Source organism: Chiloscyllium plagiosum, chromosome 8, assembly GCF_004010195.1.
Source record: "Chiloscyllium plagiosum isolate BGI_BamShark_2017 chromosome 8, ASM401019v2, whole genome shotgun sequence".
Taxonomy (NCBI): Eukaryota; Metazoa; Chordata; class Chondrichthyes; order Orectolobiformes; family Hemiscylliidae; genus Chiloscyllium; species Chiloscyllium plagiosum.
In genome coordinates this window covers 106,424,922-106,444,921 of record NC_057717.1, presented here as the reverse complement: position 1 = coordinate 106,444,921, position 20,000 = coordinate 106,424,922, and the positions used below count along the sequence as shown (strand labels likewise).

Below are 20,000 nucleotides of genomic sequence, written 5' to 3'. Positions count from 1 at the left end.
AGTGAGGGAAGAGATTGCTGTGCCTTTGGCGATGATCTTTGCATCCTCACTGTCCACAGGAGCAGTACCAGATGATTGAAGGGTGGTAAATGTTATTCCCTTGTTGAAGAAAGGAAATAGGTATAATCCTGGGAATTACAGACCAGACAGTCTAATGTCGGTCGTGGTCAAATTATTAGAGAGGTTTCTGAAAGGATTTATGATTATTTAGAAAAGCATAGTTTGATGAGAGATAGTCAGCGTGGCTTTGTGAGGGGCAAGTCATGCCTCACAAACCTTATTGAATTCTTTGAGGATGTGACAAAACACATTGATGAAGGTGGAGCAGTGGGTGTGGTGTCTATGGATTTTAACAGGGCATTTGATAAGGTTTCCCCATGGAAGGCTCATTCAGAAAGGAAGGAGGCATGGGACTCAGGGAAACCTGTCTGTCTGGATACAGAATTGGCTGGCCCATAGAAGACAGAGGGTGGTAGTTGATGGAAAGTATTTAGCCTGGAGCTCAGTGACCAGTGGTGTGCTGCAGGGATTGGTTCTGGGACCTCTGCTCTTTGTGATTTTTATAAATAACTTGGATGAAGAAGTGGAAGGGGGGGGGGCAGGAAGTTTGCTGATGACTCGAAGGTTGGAGGAGTGGTGCATAGTATGGAGGGCTGTTGTAGGTTGCAATGGGACATTGTCAGGATGCAGAGCTGGGCTGAGAAGTAGCATTTGGAGTTCAGCCTGGAAAAGTGTGAAGTGATTCGTTTTGGAAGGTCGAATTTGAAAGCAGAATACAGGGTTAAAGGCAGGATTCAAGCTGATATGGAAGAACAGAGGGATCTTGGGGTCCATGTCCATAGATCCCTCAAAACTGCCGCCCAAGTTCCATGTCCATAGATCCCTCAAAACTGCCGCCCAAGTTGATAGGGTTGTTAAGAAGGCGTATGATATATTGGTTTTCATTAAAAGGGTGATTGAGTTTAAGAGCCATGAGGTATTGCTGCAGCTCTATAAAGCCCTGATTGACCACACTTCGAGTATTGTGTTCAGTTCTGGTCAGCTCATTATAGGGAGGATGTGGAAGCTTTAGAGAGAGTGCAGAGGAGATTTACCAGGATGCTGCCTGGACTGGAGGGCTGTCTTATGAAGAAAGGAAGAGGGAGCTAGGGCTTTTCTTATTGGAACGAAGAAGGATGAGAGGTGACTTGATAGAGGTGTACAAGATGATGAGAGGCATCGACAGAGTGAATAGCAAAAGACTTTTTCCCAGGGTGGAAATGGTTTTCATGTGGGGCATTATTTTAAGGTGATTGGAGGAAGATTTAGGGGAGATGTCAGAGGTCGGTTCTTTACACAGAGAGTGGTGGGTGTGTGGAATGCACTGCCGGCAGTGGTAGTAAAGTCAGATACATTGGGGACATTGGAAAAGCCCATGGATGATTGTAAAATGAAAGGTTATGTGGGTTAGTTTAATCTTAAAGTAGGATAAAAGGTCAGCACAACATCAAGGGCCGAAGGGTCTGTTCTGTGCTGTACCGTTCTAAGTTCTATTCCCACTGCACTATAAGTGGGCCTCCTGCATCTGCTTTTATTTTCATCAACCTGTTCAGAGATATTATGACTCACTTCTGGTGGAGGTGGGACTTGAACCAGGTCTCCTGGTTCTGCCTTTATCTCCTTTTTCCTTCTTCTGTATCCAGAAATGCTCTTACGCACAACCAGAAGGATATCGCACCCCCAAATCACTGTGACATTTATGTTTTGTTTTTAACTATTAACCACCACCAATAAAAACATCCCTGTAGCCAATTAGAGATTCACAAGCAAATCCATTATGACCAATATGAACCACCAAAAATGAGCAGGAGGGGATTTAGGGAAAGCAGGAAGAAACTAAATCAAAATGGAATTGGAGGGGAAAATAAAGAACTGTATCCGCCCCCCCCCATGGGTCTTGTTTTATTTATTTATTTATTCTTTTTTTTAACACCCAGATGTGTTAACATGCACGTTTGAGCGATGTTACCACCACCCAAATCACTATGACTTTTATGTGTTTTACTAACAACCACCAGCATTCACTTGTGTAGCCAATTAATTGTTTACGATTAAAATCCCATTATGTACAATGGTAATATTTTCTTTTTTAAACTTATTTTCTAATCAACCTGATCATCGATGTTATTGCACACCTTCTGGAACAGGTGGGATGTGAACCAAGACCTCCTGGCTCAGCGATAGAGACTATACCATTGTACCACAAGACCCTCTGGCAATACTTTATTTTACTCTGAAGTGCTATTACCTACAACTGAGCGGCCTTCCCACCATCAAAATAACCATGCCTTTTTAAAACAATTACCAGCCATCACCAGTATAAACATCCAATTCAATATTTACACGCAAAGCCTGTTGGGTAAATGCAAACCATCAAAAGAGAGACGTGGGTAGGGAGAGAGGGAAGGGACTAACCTATTTTTCTAGTCAACCAGTTCAGGGATGTTATTACACATCTCTGGAGCAGGTGGGTCTAGAACCTTGGCTGCCAGGTCCAGGGGTAAGGACACTACCACTACACCATAAGGTGTTGAGTTCCAGTTCGGCAGGCCATTGCCTGTTACCAAGGGAACTTATACTCAACAAGCTCCATGAGGAGATTAATTAGTGATTCCGGTGTACTTTGTTGGGGTTACCACAATGAGGAAGAACAGTTTTTAATAATGGGTTTTTCATGTGTATTGGCTGATTGCCATCTTCTCTGCACTAAAAGTCTGCTAACCCTTCTCTCTACTGCTTTCTCAGTTTTGCAAAGCAGTAGCTCGCCCATTGCTGCAGACTGCCTTTGAGGGTCGTGCTCAGCAGTCAGTTCCCATCTTCACCAGGTGCTTAGTGACATTAACTGGGGGCAGAAGCTGCTACTGGTTTCAGTTATGGATTCTGGAAATGATGTGCTTTGTGTCAGTGTATGGCATGAGATTAGGACCTGGAAATGACCCAGGTATTGGAAGGGACAGAGCACGTCAATTCTGGATTCCCTGACTGAGCCAGTAGCAGCTTCTGTCCCCACTTAATGTTCCCAGTTTGAAACTCAAGCCTCAGGAATCAGAATGGGCCTTGAATATGTTTTGGAATTATATTATTAAGACTCAGCATGGTAAAAAAGAAAGTGATTGCAAAATGATTGTAGGCCTTCACTGTCAAACTATGGTTTGCACATGCTCTGGCTGACTTAAAGCAAACATTTACATTTACTGGATATTTGCACCATAATACAAGATAAGTTTTTTTTTGTCTGTAATATCTTGAGCAATTGGAACTCACCGTAAGTTTGCAGTGTGACAGAAGAGTTTGTGATTGACTTTGTGGTATTAGAGTCCAAGTCCACTTCAGCCAAGCAGGTGTACTCCTGTCCATCATCTGATCGACTCGCAACGAAATTGAAGACATTTCTCAACCTTTTATCTTCATCCGGAAGACCTAGTTCACCTGTGGAATCTCTCTGGACAATCTCACTCCCTCTCAGCCATGTGAGAATGAGTTTGTTGTTTGGATAGACTCTTGGGCCAATGCACTCCAGACGATATGTTCTGTTAATCTCCAGTACTTCAGGAAGTACTGTAATGCTTATCTCTCGATCTGTTAAAGGAGAATCACAGTTAACAGGTTTCACTGAAATAGTGTACCTGAGGACCATGTTCCATTTCCCCACACATTTACTCAGATACATAAGAGATGTAAGTGTGTGTACACATTCGACAAAAGGTTAGTAAAATATTTCAACAGAGGCCGGTATCCTGTCACCAAGTCACCCTTTATTTACACATGGAGACTAATCCATCTCCGTCAGGGCCAGCTCTCAGAGTGATCAGAACCTCTGACACTCCTGTTTATACCTGTCAGCCACGGCTCCCTGATTGGACCAGATAAAGAGCCTAATCAGGGAACTCATTCTATGATACCCAGAAACAAAAATCAAGATTGCTGGAAAAACTCAGCAGGTCAGGCAGCATCTGTGGAGACAAATCAGACCTAATGTTTGGGGTCAAGTGACCCTTTCCCTGTTCTGAGGAAGGGTCATTTGACAGGAAATATTAACTCTGATTTCTCTCCACAGATGCTGCAAGACTTGCTGAGCTTTTCCAGCAATTTTGATTTTTTTTCTGATTTACACCATCTGCAGTTGTTTCAGTTTCTATGATGTCCACCTGGCTGACCTCATTACAATTATTACATCCCTCCCTCTTTATTCTCCTCTTTAGGTGGCAAAGGCATTGAGACAGTGACATCCACCTCAGATTCTGTAGTACCTTAAATGCTTACCGGAGACAGAGACCCCATGAGTTTTTGAACAGTCAGAAAGGCAGCGAAGAGCAGGGCACATTTTGCTCCTGCAATGTTTGCAGCTTTCATATGATCCATGTACTTGTTCAGGACTGTTGCACCTATCCAAACCTTAGACATCACTGGACCTGACCTTACATTGACTGTGCCTCCAGCGCATTCAAGGCCATTCCCACGGTTCCTACACCAAACTTTGAGCCCTAAAGTAAACTGTCTCTCTCATTTAGTGGAGCATTGTGTCCAGCATTGATGTTTCTGATGCCATTTCACCCTCCCCTCAAGACTAGGAAGATCAGGTTTAACCTGTTGTGGAGTCTTCTACCCATTAGCAACTCTGCTGGAGCTATCCCTGTAGTTGCATGAGGGATGGGTCGATAGTCAAACAGGAACTGGGACAGTTTGGTATCGAGTGAAGCTGTAGGCTATTTCTTTTAGCCTGCCTACAAAATTTGAAATGGTTTTTCTGCCCGACCATTGGATGATGGAATGGCTCAGAGCTGTCTTATGTGATGCATATCATTCGGCTTTAGGAAATAGTCAAGTCCCCTGCTTGAAATGATAGTCTGTTATCTGTGACCAACATCTCGAACAGTCCACGTATTGTAAAATATTTGCAGTACTCTGTCATCATCCATGTGTAAGACAAATTAACTCTACACATATCCAGCCATTTTGAGTGGATATCCAAAAAGACTAAGGACATTGAGCCCATGAAAGGAGCTGCATAGTCAAAGTGTAACCGAATCCAGTGTTTACCCAACCATTTCCACAAATGTGGGGAGTGCTTTTGGTGATTTTTGTCCTTGTGTGTATTGCCCCACCAATGCAGCTTTGTCTGTATCCAATCCTCCAATCCAATAACTTCTCATCAATGTCTTCATTTTGGAAACCCTTGTACACCCCTGTGGAGTTCAGTCAGTATCTTGGTGCTGACCCTTGCTACGAACAACCACTCTTGCTCCCCATAATAAAATGCTGTCCTCGACTGTGATCTGATCTCTCTAGGTCCAGAAACATTTCAATTCTGATTGTGATGGCCCTTTGGCTTCCTCCCCCATCACCACCAGCTGGTTCAGTTTTGCCAGGACTGGATCTTTGTCCAGAGTCTGATATTGTCAGCTGTGACTGGAAGTGTGTCCAAAAAGTTTAATACCAGAGTGGACTCTTCTTGTAGTGGTCCCACCGGTGGTGTACCTTCCAGCAGGAGGCGGTTCAGTGCAACTACATTTGCTCCTTGGCCTCCCAGACAGTGTTCCAACCTGTAATTGTACAGACTTATAACTAGAGCCCACCGCTGAATTCAGTGTGAAGCTGTGAGCAGCACTGCCTTGTCCTCTTCAGTTAAAAATCACACAACACCAGTTTATAGTCCAACAGCTTTATTTGGAAGTACTAGCTTTCAGGTAACTAGTGGGGCAGGATCATAATTTGTAGCTATAAGGGGCAGCACTCTGAAAGCAAGTACATCCAAATAACCCTATTGGACTATAAACTGGTGTTGTGTGATTTTTAATGTAGTCCTCCCAGTCCAATACTGACACCTCCACATCTTGTCCTCTTTAAGCAGGTAACTAGTGGGGCAGGATCATAATTTGTAGCTATAAGGGGCAGCACTCTGAAAGCAAGTACATCCAAATAAATCTGTTGGGACTACAACCTGGTGTTGTGCAATTTTGAACGTATTCCTCCCCAGTCCAACACCACCACCTCCACATCTTGTCCTCTTTAAGTAGACCTAGAAGGGTTTGTGGTCTGTTATTATTACAAATTTATGTCTGTCAAAGTATTGGTGGAACATCCTGACTCCAAACATCACTGCCAAACCTTCATTCTCCATCAGGGCATCGCATGTCAGTACCAGATCCCGTTTAGAATCTTAATATGACTTACAGGATGATAGCTGTTTTTTGACTTCCCTGAAAACTATGGCTTGGCTGCATGACCATTTCCAAGGCTAACTCTTTTTAAAGAGTTGATTTCAAAGGTGCTAGGATGGAGGCCACATTATGTATGAACTATCCGGAATAGTTCACCAGCCCAAGGAAAGACCTAAGTTCTGATACTGAGTTGGGAGCTGGGGCATCTTTGATCACCCTCACTTCAGCTTCCAAGTGTTACCCGGTCTTGCCCACGAGGTCACTTGGGATGCCTGAAACCAACATTCTTCCCTTCCAAGGCATACGCCCACCTGGGAGAAATGTCTAAGGACTATATCCAAGTTCTCAAAGTGCTTCTTATTAGTCTTCCCTTTTATTAGCAAATCGTCTTGGTAGATGGGGATTTGGGTAAACCCTTTAAAATGTTCTCCATCGTCCACTGAGAAATGGCACCGGCTGATGATACCCCAAATGGCAGTGTCATTCATTGGTACAAACCATTATGGATAATAACTGTAACATGCTTCTGACAGTCGTCGTCTGACCTCACTTGCAAATACGCATGGCTCATGTCCATGTTCACCCCTGCTGGCTTTGCATATAAATCCTTAGTGTGAGGGATTGGGTATTTATCCTGCTACTAAACGCAGTTCACCATTTGTTTAAAATGTTCACCCACAAACGTAAACCAATCTGTCAAGCTTCACAATTACTGGGCTTCAGCTATTACTGGGCTGCCCAGTCCACAAATTGGATTGGTTTGATGATTACTTTGTTTTGCAACCTCCTCATTTCTGCCTCTACTTTTGCAAGTAAGGCAAATAGCACTGGGCAAGCCTTGCAGAATCATGGAATTGCTTCCTGGTCCTCATGCAAGGAGGCCTTGGCTCCTTTGATACTACCTAGACCTTCCTGATAAACATCCGGGTATTTAATTAGGACTTATTTCACTGACACAGCCATTTCTAACTGAAAAATGTTGAGTCAGTCAAGTTGAGTCTTTCTTAACTAATTTTGCCCATCAAGCTTGGCCTGACCCTTTCACTACAATCAGTGGTAACTGAACCAGCTTCTTCTTATAAGAGACCGGAAACAAAGTTGTAACTTTTATCTGTAAAGGTTCTCTGGGAAAGGCTCTCAGTCAAACTGAGGTCTTGTGCAAACCCGGAGTCGAGAGTGAATTTTGTTAAAGACCGGCTCTGCAAACATTAAAATAGCTGTGCTAGTATCGACCTCCAAAAGAACCAGGTGACCATTTAACCAGACATTTATTTTGATTGGTTTTGTTTTGAATGTTGCTAACCAATTTAATGGTTCCAAATCAGATGTAGGTGGACATCCCTTGGTGTGCATACTTCTAGGTATTGGCCTATGAGCTCTGTTACTTAATTCAGACCCAGTGGGATTCTTTTGCTCTCTCAGGTATGCATACCAATAACAACTACAATGGCTCAGCCTGGAGCCTCGAGAAAAGTTTAACTGTTTGGCAAAGGCTTGAGTTTGTTTTGGGGTTTTGCTGTGGTGTCAGCTGTTAGGATATGACTTGAGTGATGCTTTGTAACTGCCTTCACTCACATGTTCAATTGGACTGGCAAAGGTGCCATTTCCATCAGAATACCTTGCAACTTAGGTACTCCGCTTACTGCATTTTCCAATGATAAAGCCATTGGTTTTGCTTGTTTAAACTCCAGCTGAGCTTCAGTTACTAAGTGTTTTTGCATGCTCACATCATTAATCCCACAGACCAAATGGTCTCTCAGCATCTCATTAAGGATTAACCAAAGTCACAAGCCTCTGCCAGTCATCTTAACTAGTCAAAAATCCTGATACAGATCCAAATGCCTCTTAGATGTTGCAATTGTACCAGCCTCCACATCCTCTGGCAGCTCATTCCATACAGGTACCACCCTCTGCGTGAAAACGTTGCCCCTTAAGTCTCCTTTATATCTTTCCCCTCTCACCCTAAACCTATGCCCTCGAGTTCTGGACTCCCCAACCCCAGGGAAAAGACTTTGTCTATTTATCCTATCTATGCCCCTCATAATTTTGTAAATCTTTATAAGTATAAGTCCTGCTAAGATTTGCTTTCCCAAAATGCAGCACCTCACATTTATCTGAATTAAACTCCATCTGCCACTTCTCATTCCATTGGCCCATCTGGTCCAGATCCTGTTGTAATCTGAGGTAACCCTCTTCACTGTCCACTACACCTCCAATTTTGGTGTCATCTGCAAACTTTCTAACTGTACCTTTTATGCTTGCATCCAAATCATTTATGTAAATGACAAAAAGTAGAGGGCCCAGCACCAATCCTTGTGGCACTCCACTGGTCACAGGCCTCCAGTCTGAAAAACAACCCTCCTCTTCCACCCTCTGTCTTCCAGCTTTGAGCCAGTTCTGTATTCAAATGGCTAGTTCTCCCTGTATTCCATGAGATCTAACCTTGCTAATCAGTGTCCCACGTGGAACTTTGTCGAACGCCTTACTGAAGTCCATAGAGATCACATCTACTGCTCTGCCCTCATCAATCTTCTTTGTTACCTCTTCAAAAAACTCAATCAAGTTGTGAGATATGATTTCCCACGCACAAAGCCATGTTGACTATCCCAAATCAGTCCTTGCCTTTCCAAATACATGTACATCCTGTCCCTCAGGATTCTCTCCAGGAACTTGTCCAATACAGAGGTCAGGCTCACTGGTCTATAGTTCCCTGGCTTGTCTTTACTGCCCTTCTTAAACAATGGCACCACTTTAGCCAACCTCCAGTCTTCCGGCACCTCACCTGTGACTATCGATGATACAAATATCTCAGCAAGAGGCTCAGCAATGACTTCTCTAGCTTCCCACAGTGTTCTCAGGTACACCTGATCAGGTCCTGGGGATTAATCCACCTTTAACCATTTCAAGGCATCCAACACTTCCTCCTCTGTAATCTGGACATTTTTCACGATGTCACCATCCTTTTCCCTAAAGTCTATATTTTCCATATCCTTTTCCACAGTAAATACTGGTGCAAAGTATTCATTTAGTATCTCCCCATTTTCTGTGGCTCCACACAAAAGCCGCCTTGCTGATCTTTGAGGGGCCCTATTCTCTCCCTGGTTACCCTTTTGTCCTTAATATATTTGTAAAAGCCCTTTGGATTCTCCTTAATTCTATATGCCAAAGCTATCTCATGTCCCCGTTTTGCCCTCCTGATTTCCTCTTAAGTATATTCCTACTTCCTTTATACTCTTCTAAGGATTCACTCGATCTCTCCTGTCTATACCTGACATATGCTTCCTTCTTTTTCTTAACCAAACCCTAAATTTCTTTAGTCATCCAGCATTCCCTATACCTACCAGCCTTCTCTTTCACCCTGACAGGAATATACTTTCTCTGGATTCTTGTTATCTCATTTCTGAAGGCTTCCCATTTTCCAGCTGTCCCTTTACCTGTGAACATCTGCCTCCAATCAGCTTTCGAAAGTTCTTGCCTAATGTCGTCAAAATTGGCCTTTCTCCAATTTAGAACTTCAACTTTTAGATCTGGTCTATCCTTTTCCATCACTATTTTAAAGCGAAAAGAATTATGTTCACTGGCCCCAAAGTCTCCCCCACTGACACCTCAGTCACCTGCTCTGTCTTATTTCCCAAGAGTAGGTCAAGTTTTACACCTTCTCTAGTAGGTACGTCCACAAACTGAATCAGAAAATTGTCTTGTACACGCTTAAGAAATTCCTCTCCATCTAAACCTTTAACACGATGGCAGTCCCAAGTGATGTTTGGAAAGTTAAAATCTGATGCTTCAAGAAAAGTTAGGTACCTAATAACCAAAAAAGCTGTAGATCTACGAACTGTCAAGAGTATTACTCATTGCTTTTCATCTGCCCCAATATCATTTGCCCAGAAAGCAATAATGCATTCTTTCCGCATACAGGGCCCAGTCTTTGATGGCAGGATCAAATGAGTCAAGCTTCCTAAATAATGACACAATATCAGAAATGCTTATGCCAATTCAGAGATAACTATTGTGAGTGAATTTCTTCAGGATTTCTTCTCATTGCCACTGAAATTACTTCACATAAGCCAGTAAGCCATCGTGGAGTCACCCTTTATTTACATGTGGATAGTCTTTGACACTGATCTGGATCTCTCAGAGCCAGCTCTCAGAATGAACGGAATACTCCTGATTAACAGCCCCAGCCAGTGAACTTATATTGTATAGTGTCCATTTGGCTGACCTTGTTACAATCACTACTGTTACATTGACTATAAATACTGGAGCTTCAATTTCCCCATGAATGGTTAACACCAAGTTACATGAGGAGGTATTGGGGCAGATGATTGAAAGAGGGTATGATCTAGAGAGTGCCTTACAGGAGGAGAGAGAGAAAGATTGAGGTTAAGGGAGTGATTCCAGAGCCTAACAACTTGGCAATTGAAGGCACAGTTTGCAATAGTGGTGATAAAATTCGAGATGAACCAAATGCCTGAATTAGAACAGTGCAGAGATCAGAGGTTTATTGGGCTGGAGGAGATTACAGAGATAGAGAGTGAAGGATTTGTGTGTTTGTTTTAAAGCAGGCAGTAGTTGTTTTTTGAGATAATGAATTTCATTTTGAAGTTCCTACTCTGAGGAAAATAACTAATTGCAGAATGTCAGACGACACCAGGTTATAGTCCAACAGGTTTATTTAAACCCACAAGCTTTTGGAGCATTGCTGCTTCATCAGATGAAGTGAAGGGGCAACACCCCAAAAGCTTGTGATTTCAAATAAACCTGTTGGACTATAACCTGGTGTCAATCGACTTCTGACATTGTCCATCCCAGTCCAACACTGGCAACTCCATATCGTAATTGTGGAATGCAAAGGCTTAAAATGGACACAAGGCAGGAAGAAGGTGAAACCTGATGGAAACAAACTTATTCTAAGGGAATTGGTGTGGTTACTGGTTTCAGCAGATGACTAGGCTATATCACTTAGCTGAGTTTCAATGTGTGTTAAAACATCCCATTTGCCTTAATTTATTTCGGCATTCCAGTATTTAAACCACGGAAAATAGATATTTACTGAGCCAGTAGGGAATCTCTATCACTCACAATTATTTTGTTACAATAATTTTCACTTACTGTAAACAGGGACCACTTTCTTGGCTGAGTTGTGTTCATTCTTACATCTCACAACACAAGGGACAGAAATATCCCATGCTGTGACATTTGGGAAGAAGTCTGATATCCATGTACTTTCACGTTTTCTCTGAGGACTTAGCCCTGATTTATATTCCAAGACAATTAATAGGTTTGAATCCACACATGATGTACTGCAGTTTGCCTTCAATGAGTCTCCAAATTCCAGAACTTGAGGGGTTACGTCGATCCAAATGTCAAGTCCTGCCACATTTACTGCCAAGTAAACAAATCACAGTCAATACATTGGCACTGAATCTATTTCGTATTCAGAGTAACTTCCAGAGGTAAAAACAAAAAACAAAATAAAACATATTGACACATTTCGTAGAAATGAGGTAATCAGAGCTTACCTTCATTGAAGAGTATTCAGACAGCAACTTCCAAAGTCCACACATGTGCAGTTCAATGCATGGACCATGCAGTACCATTTAAGAAGAGCCACCCTCCCCTGGAAGCTGCAGGAAGCCTGAGGGCAGGAAGTGGTCTTTAAATGAGCCATTTAAATGGCTGCCCTCTCCTGCTACTGACAATATGTCATGGTAACAGGAGGATTTTGGCCTCCCATTCTGATACCTTGCCCATTATATTGCCAGCCTTGTTGCCTTTCAACCTGTTGTCATAGCACAGAGCGGAGTGGGCTGGGGGACTTACCCCAGTGTATTTTGTGTGGATTCTTCAGCATGACTACTTCAAAGAATCTTTTCTTCGACAATTCACATTTACTTGCTTTAATCAACTGTATCTGTGATCTCTGTAGTGAGCACAGTATTGTTTTTGATTTTAAAAACTACAACTCCCAGAGCAAATATTGAAAGAATGCCTCTGAACAGGTCAGCATGGACGGGTTTGACCGAAGGATCTGTTTCCATGCTGTACATCTCTATGACTCTATGAATGCACTCAATGAATTCAGTTCCCTCCATTCTTTTCACATTAAAACTATTTCAGTTAATATTGGGGTAGGTAAAAAAAAACAAACTATTACTACTTTGTTGTTTTTGCACTTCTGCGAGTTTGCCAACATCTTTGTTCTTCTGTCTCCCTCTCGAAGTCTGTTGTACATTCCCAAGAGTTTAGCTGCCCTTTTTATGGTACTTAGTGCAATCCATGTGGCTTCATATGATGATGCTTCCAACTTGTCATCCCTCCTTAAAAATATGATTGTTTCTTCAACCACAATTGCTACCCAGTTTTCTGATTAATCCCTCTCTATCGTGTCGGAAAGTTCTGGAGCCAGAAATCCTTCCTGACCCTCTTTAAGCCATGTATGGTATCATACTGCCCTCAGCTGGTCTGTCCTATTTATTATACTCCTCACATTAAAATTATCTAAACTGTGGTCATTTTGCCATCCAGGCTTATTTGCTTTTCTGAATTCACCACAGGTTTCTAGCCAACAACCAAAATGTTTTTTCCCGAAGAACCATAACAAAAAAATTATCCGTTCCTGTTGAGCTCATCACCACTTAACATCCATCTAGAACCATAGAGTTGTACAGCAGGGAAAGGGGCTACTGGACCCATTGTGTCCATGTCGATCATCAGACAGCTATTTATTCTTATCCATTATCTGGCAGTTAGCCCATAGCCTTGGAATCTAACATGATTCAAGTGTTTATATTTTAAAAATCTTCTTAATTATCTTGGGAACTCATAGAGTCATAGATTCATACAGCATGAAAAAAGACCCTCCAGTCCACTCATCCTCACCAACTAGACATCCCAATCTGACCTAATCCCATTTGCCACCATTTTGTCCATATCTCCTCTGATCCCTTCCTATTCATATATCCATCCAGAAGCCTTTTAAATGTTGGAATTGTATCCACCTCCATCGTTTCCTCTGGCAGCTTGTTCCATGCACGCACCACCATCTGCTTGAAAAAGTGATCCCTCAGGTCCTTTTTAAATCTTTCCTCTTTCACCTTAAACCTATGCCCTCTAGTTTTGGACACCCCTACCCAGGGAAAAAGACCTTGGCTATTCACCCTATCTATGCCACTTAGGATTTTATAAACCTCTACAAGATCACCTTCAGCCTCCAATGGTATTGTGTCTCTGCCTATAGCTCAAACCCTCCAATCCCGGCAACATCCTTGTAAATTTTTCTGCACCCTCTCAAGTTTAACAACATCCTTCCTATAGATGGATAACCAGAATTGTAAACAGTATTCTAAAAGTGGCCTCACCAATGTCCTGTACAGCCACAACATGGCATCCAACTCCTATACTCAGTGTTCTGACCAATGAAGACAAGCATACTAAACTCCTTCTTCACCACCCTGTCTACCTATGTATTACACTTCGAGTGACTATGCATCTCCACCTCTAGGTCTCTTTGTTTGGCAGTACTCCCTATCATTAATTGTATAACTCATGCCCTTGCTTAGCTTGCCAAAATGCAATACCTCACATTTATCCAACTTAAACTCTATCTGCCACTTCTCAGCCGATTGGCCTATCTGACCAAGGTCCCATTGTACTCTGAGATAATCTTATTCACTGTCCACTACGCAACCAATTCTGGTGTCATCTACAAACTCACCAACCATACTTGCTATATTCAGATCCAAAACTTCTATATAAATGACAAAACCCTGTGAATCCAGCACTGATCCCTGTGGCACACTGCTGATCATAGCCCTCCAGTCTGAAAAACAACTCTTCACCACCATGTTCTGTCTCCTACCTTCAAGCCAATTGTGAAACCTTGTTGAACACTTTGCTGAAGTCCATTTAGACTGCTTTTATCAGTCTTATGAATCACCCAACACCAGGTTATAGTTCAACAGGTTCTCGATTAGAGTGGTGCTGGAAAAGCATAGCAGTTCAGGCAGCATCTGAGGAGCAGGAAAATCGACGTTTCGGGCAAAAGCCCTTCATCAGTCATAGAGGCAGAGTGCCTGCAGAGTGGAGAGATAAATGAGAGGAGGGTGGGGAAAAAGTAGCATAGAGTACAATAGGTGAATGGGGGTGGGGATGGAGGTGATAGGTCAGGGAGGTAACCCACCCCTCAACTACCTCGTCCAAGTCATTTATAAAAACTAGTAAAAGCAGAGGCTCAAGAACAGAGCCCTGCGGAACCCCACTCAACACTGACCTCCAGGCAGAATACTTTCCATCTACAACCACTCTCTGCTGTCTGTCAGCCAGCCAATTCTGAATCCAGATAGCCAAATCTCCCTGTATCCCATACTTCCTGACTTTATGAATGAGCCTACCATGGGGAACTTATCAAATACCTTGCTGAAGTCCATATACACCACATCCACTGTTCGACCTTCGTCGATCTGTCTTGTCACCTCCTCGAAGAACTTAATAAGATTTGTGAGGCATGACCAGGGCTTATGCCCGAAACGTCGATTCTCCTGTTCCCTGGATGCTGCCTGACCTGCTGCGCTTTTCCAGCAACAAATTTTCAGCTCTGATCTCCAGCATCTGCAGACCTCACTTTCACCTGCCCCTCACAAAGCCATGCTGACTGCCTTTAATCACGCTATGCTTTGCCAAATAGTCTCAGATCCTATCCCTCAGAATTCTTTCCAAAACTTTGCTGACCAAAGACATAAGACTGACTGGTCTGTAATTGCCAGGGATTTCGCTATTACTCTTCTTGAAAAGAGAAACAACATTCGCCTCCTTCCAATCCTCTGGCACGACTTCCTTGGAGAGTGAGGAGGCAAAGATCTTCGCCATCGGCTTAGCAACCTCCTTTCTTGCTTCCTGAAGCAACCTAGGATAAATCTGGCTCTGGGAACTTATCAATGTTAATGTTTTCCAAAATTTCCAGCACATCAACTTCATCAACCTTGATCTGGTCAAGCCTGTATCCTAGCTCCTCAAAGTTCTCATTCACAACAAGCTCCCTTTCCTTGGAGAAAACTGAAGCAAAATACTCATTTAGGGCTTCCCCTATCTGCTCAGACTCCATGCACAAGTTCCCTCCGCTATCCCTGATCGGCCCTACCTTCTCCCTGATCATTCTCTTATTCCTCACGTATGAGTAAAATGCCTTTGGGTTCTCCCTAATCCTATTTGCCAAGCCTTTTTCATGCCCCCTCCTGGCTCTCCTCAGTCCATTTATGAGCTCCTTTCTTGCAAGCCTGTACTCCTCTAGAGCTATGTTGGATCCTTTCTTCCTCCACCTTTGTAAGCTGCCTTCTTCCTTTTGACGAGAAGTTCCTGTGTTCTCATCATCCAAGGTTCCTTAATCTTACCCCTTCTTATCTGTCTCAGAGGAATAAATGTGTGCATCACTCGCAACAACTGCTCCTTAAACAGTCTCCACATGTCTGCTGTGTCCTTTCTGTGGAACAATTGCTCCCAGTCCGTACTTCCCAACTCCTGTCTGATAGCATCATAATTTCCTTTTCCCCAATTAAATATCTTCCCTCGGTAACTGCTCCTTTCCATCTCTAAGGCTATGTTAAATTTTAGGCAGTTGTGATCACTGTCACTAAAGTTTCTCCCACCGCGAGATCTGACACCTGTCCTGGCTCAGTACCGAGCACCAAATCCAAAATAACCTCTCCCCTCATCGGTCTGTCTACATACTGAGTAAGGAAACCCTCCTGAACACACCTGACAAAAACGGCTCCATCCAAACTATCTGCACTGAAGAGGTTCCAGTCGATATTGGGAAAGTTGAAATCACCCATAACTACAACCCTGCTACCTCTGCATTTTTCTAGAATCTGCCCGCCTATGTGTTCTTCAATCTCCCTACTGCTATTGGGGGTCTGTAGAAAACCCCAATGTGGTGGCTGCTCCCTTGCTGTTCCTAACTTCCACCCATACGACTCAGTAGACAGACCTTCCTCAACAACCTTTGTTTCTGTAGCTGTGATGCATTCTCGGATTAGCAATGCTCCACCCCCTCCTTGTTTTCCACCCTCCCTGTTCTTTTTAAACATTCTAAACCCTTGAACATCAAGCAACCATTCCTGCCCCTGTGAAACCCACGTCTTTGCATTTGCAGAATTGTATTTGCAGATATATTCCATATTGTTCAAAAAACACACAAGCTGTAGGCAGTCAGTCCATGTGAAATTTTATAAATTCCTACTTTGGAAATAGAACCAGTCTGATTCAAGGTTGGAATACAGACAAGACTCTAACCTCACACCTTTAATGCATTGTCTGAGCTGAGATGTCACCTTTTTTATAACACCTTAAGTTATCTCATGATAGTGACTTGAAAGAAGTTCTGGGATTTACATATTAATGAATTGAAACCTGCAACCCATTTTAAGTGATTAAAGACTTAACAGCCATCTAGGTTTGTTCAAAATATTGCATCGGTTTATGACAGCTTGATCGTTCACTATAAGTTCTGTGTCCTATAATCCTGCCCCACTAGCTGCCTGACAAAGAAGCAGTGCTCCGAAAGATTAGATTAGATTAGATCAGGAATTCCTGATGAAGGGCTTTTGCCCGAAACGTCAATTTCACTGCTCCTTGGATGCTGCCTGAACTGCTGTGCTCTTCCAGCACCACTAATCCAGAATCTGGTTTCCAGCATCTGCAGTCATTGTTTTTACCGTGTAGGTAGGCCAGCTAGAGGGGAGGCCATATTGGATTTGGTAGTTGGCTAGGAACCAGGTCAGGTGTCAAATCTCTTGGTGGGAGAGCATTTCGATGATAGTGAGAAACTTTTACTATCGTCATGGAGAGGGATAGGATTAGATGGTTTGGGAAAGTATTTAACTAGGAGAGGGGGAATTACAGTACTATTACCCTGGAACTGCTGTGTCTAAATTGGGAACAGAAAAATGCACAACAGAAATGTGGAGGTTGTTTAGGGAGCACTTGCTGATAATGCTGGACAGGTTTGTCCCACTGAGGCAAGAAAGGGATGGTAGGGTGAAGGAACCTTGGATGACAAGAAATGTGGAAGATCTAATCGAGAGAAATAATGAAGCTTACTTAAGGTTGAGGAGGCAAGGATCAGACAGGGCTCCAGAGAGTTACGAGATAGCCAGGAAAGAACTGAAGAATGGATTTATGAGAGCTAGATGGGGGCATGAAAATGCTTTAGCGATTGGATTAAGGAAAACCCTAAGGAATTCTACACTTATGTGAGGAACAAGAGGATGGCCAGAGTCAAAGTAGATCAGGGATAGTGGAGGGACCTTGTGCCTGGAGTCGGAGGAGGTAGGGGAGGTCCTTCATGATTACTTTGCTTCAGTAATCACTACTGAGAGGGACTTTTACCTTTGTGAGGACAGCTTAAAGCAGGCTGATATGCTTCAACAGTTTGATGTTAAGAAAGAGGATGTGCTGAAATGATGGGCCAGATGGGATATACCTAAGATTACTACAGGGAGCAAGGGAAGAGATTGCTGTGCCTTTGGTGATGATCTATGTCCTCACTGTCCACTGGAGTAGTAGCAGATGATTGGAGGGTGGCAAATGTTATTCCCTTGTTTACAAAAGCGAATAGGGATAATTCTGGGAATTACAGACCAGTCAGTCTTATGTCTGTAGTGGGCAAATTATTGGAGAGATTCTGAGAGACAGGACTGATGATTACTTGGAAAACCATAGTTTCATTAGAGATAGCATGGCTTTGTGAGTTGCGGGTCATGCCTCACAAGCTTTGTTGAAGGATATGACAAAAAACATTGATGAAGGTAGAGTAATGGATATGATGTAAATGGATTTTAGCAAAGCATTTGATAAGGTACCTCATGGTAGGGGCATTCAGAAAGTAAGGAAGCATAGGTTACAGGGATATTTCCTGTCTGGACACAGAATTGGCTGGCCAATAGAGGACAGAGGGTGGTAGTAGATGGAAAGTATTCAGCCTGGAGCTCGGTGACCAGTGATGTTCCATAGGGATCTGTTCTGTGGCCTCTGCTCTTTGTGATTTTTAGAAATGACTTGGTGAGGAAGTAGAAGGGTGGGTTAATAAGTTTGACAATGGCATGACCGTTTGTGGAGTGGTTGATAGTTTGGAGGGCTGGTGTAGTTGCAACGGGACATTGACAGGATGCAGAGCTGGGCTGAGAAGTGGCAGATGGAGTTCAACCTGAAAAATGTGAAATGATTCATTTTGGAAGTTTGAATTTGAATACAAAATATAGGATTAAAGGCAGGATTCTTGGCAGTGTAGAGGAACAGAGCAATCTTGGGGTCCATGTCCATAGATCCCTCATATTTGTCACCCAAATTGATAGGGTTGTTAAGAAGTTACACGGTATGTTGCCTTTCATTAGCAGGGGAATTGAGTTTAAGAGCTGTAAAGTTGTGCTGCAGCTCTGTAGAGCCCTGGTTAGACCACACTTGGAATATTGTGTTCAGTTCTGGTTGCCTCGTTATCGGAAGCTTTATAGAGAGTGCAGAGAAGATTTACCAGGATGCTGCCTGGACTGGAGAGCATGTCTTATGAAGAAAGGTTGAGGGAGCAAGGGTTTTTCTCATTGGAGCAAAGAAGGATGAGAGATGACTTGACAGAGGTGTACAAGATGATGAGAGGTATAGATAGAGTGAATAGTCCAAGAATTTTTTCTAGAGCGGAAATGAATATCATGAAGGACATAATTGTAAGGTGTTTGGAGGAAGGTTTAGAGGAGATGTCAGAGGTAGTTCTTTACACAGAGAGTGGTGTGTGTGTAGAATGCACTGCCAGCAGTGGTAGTAGTGTCAGATACATTCGGGACATCTAAGCGACTCTTGGATAGGCACATGGATAATAGTGGAATGAAGGGAATGTAGGTTAGTTTGATCTTCCAGGTCAGCACAACATCGAGGGCTGAAGGGCCTGTACTGTGCTGTACTGATCTATGTTCTATGTAATTAGTGAGACACTATTTCCCATGCACCAAGCCATGTTGTCGATCCCTAATCAGTCTTTGCTTTTCCAAATGCATGTAGATCCTGTTCCTCAGAATCTCCTCCAATAACTTGCCCCCCCACTGACGTAAGGCTCATCAGTCTATAATTCCCCACTTTTTCCTTACATCCTATTCTTAAATAATGTCACCACATTAGCCAAACTCCAGTCTTCCAGTGCCCACCCTATTGATGATACAAATATCCAGACTGTAGGGATTCTATCCCTGTAATCTGTGCCGTGGCTTCCCACAAAGTTCTGTGATACACTTGATCAGGTCTGACAGATTTATCTGCCTATTTGAATTTTAAGACCTCCAGCACATCCTCTTCTATAATGTTAACTCTCTCCAAGACATTTGCCAAAGCTATCACTTGTCCCTTTTTTGCCTTCCTGATTTCCCTCCTACTGCCCTGATACTAGTCTAGGGATTCACTCAATCCCAGCTGTCTATACCCGACATATACCTCCTTTTTCTAACCAGAGACTCAATTTCTCTAGTCATCCAGCATTCCCTACACCTACCAGCCTTGCCCTTTGCACGAACAGGAACATAATACCATCAACATTGGCCTTGCCCTAACTTAGAGCTTTAATTTTTTGATCAGTTCTATACTTTTTTATAATTATTTTAAGACAAATAAAATTATGATCACTTGCTTCAAAGTGCTCCTCCACTGACACCTCAGTCACTTGCTTTGTTTCCTAACAGGAGATCAAATATTGCTCTTTCCCTAATAGATACATGCATATGTTGAATAAGGATGTTTTCCTATAAACACTTAACAAAGTCC

General features: G+C 42.9%; 1 protein-coding gene and 1 long non-coding RNA gene across 2 annotated transcripts in view; one reads left to right on the top strand and one right to left on the bottom strand.

Moving 5' to 3' along the window:
- The window catches only part of LOC122552314, a 31,435-nt gene extending 19,760 nt beyond the window's left edge, over positions 1 to 11,675 (bottom strand). The window contains exons 1-2 of the long non-coding RNA XR_006312351.1: positions 11,313 to 11,675; positions 3,304 to 3,618 (exon numbers count right to left, since the gene is read on the bottom strand). This is a non-coding gene — a long non-coding RNA (uncharacterized LOC122552314). The remainder of the gene's footprint in view (positions 1 to 3,303; positions 3,619 to 11,312) is intronic.
- The window catches only part of LOC122552309 (intercellular adhesion molecule 5-like), a 78,406-nt gene that overhangs the window by 46,212 nt on the left and 12,194 nt on the right, over positions 1 to 20,000 (top strand). The window lies entirely within an intron of this gene.